Source organism: Orycteropus afer, unplaced genomic scaffold (assembly GCF_000298275.1).
Source record: "Orycteropus afer afer isolate SDZICR_OR568_19922 unplaced genomic scaffold, OryAfe1.0 scaffold00412, whole genome shotgun sequence".
NCBI classification, from domain to species: domain Eukaryota; kingdom Metazoa; phylum Chordata; class Mammalia; order Tubulidentata; family Orycteropodidae; genus Orycteropus; species Orycteropus afer.
The window spans coordinates 1,959,869-1,960,876 of NW_006921999.1; positions in this window are offsets into that span (position 1 = coordinate 1,959,869).

Here is a 1,008-nt window from a genome sequence, read left to right on the forward strand (position 1 = left end):
AGTGGCCACAAAGAACTCATGGATTATAGGGTTCATTAGGGAAGCACCAGGCTACAATTCAAGTTCAGGAAAAATGCTCAGTCTCTCTCCCTGCTCACAGTCTCCTAACAGTCTCTCACAGTCTCTCTCCTAAGAGTGAGTGTCCCTCGGTGTCTCACTCAGCAATGCATGTCTCTTGTGTCTCTTTCCCAGCAGTGCATGTCTCTTTCAGGAGCGTGTGTCTCTTTCAGCAACCATCTTCCTCAACCAGCAGTCAGAGACACCTCTGCCTCTAGGAGGCCTCCTTTTGAGCCTGGCAGAGTGGCCAAACTAGCCAATCATAACATCAGAATTCTAAGCACCTGAGAGAGAGCAGGACCCTCCTATAACATTGTTTTGTGCCACTCCCAACAGAAATACCCCAGGTGGACAACTTTAGCAATCAAGAGCTCCTCATTTGCTCATGGCAAATTCCACCTTGGAGTTTACAAAGACTTATGGGTAGAAAAGCTACATTAAGTAATTTACTACACCACAAGATGATAGCTTATTGTTTTGATTTGCATCTCTCTAATGACTAATGATTGTGAGTATTTCCTCATGTGTTTTTGTTGGCTGCCTATATATATATCTTCTTTAGTGAAGTGTCTGTTCATGTCCTTTGCCCATTTATGAATTGTACTGTTGTCTTTTTGATGATGAGGTGCTGAAATTTTCTATAAATTTTACAGGTAAGTCCCTTATCAGATATGTCATAACCAAATATTTGTTCCCAATCTGTAGGTTCTTTTTTTTTTTTTTATCTTTTGGAGAACTCTTTCAATGCACGTAAGAATTTAATTTTCAAAATGTCCTAGTCATCTATTTTCTCTTCTTCTGCTTGTATGCTTTGGGTTATGCTTGATAGTCTTTTTATGCCATAAATTGGGGCCCCTAGGTTTAAGCATAGGCACTGAAACAAGGCGGGCTTGTGCTTACTCACTGATCTGCACTGAACACGTTCCCTTGTTACCCTACCGAGAGGGACCA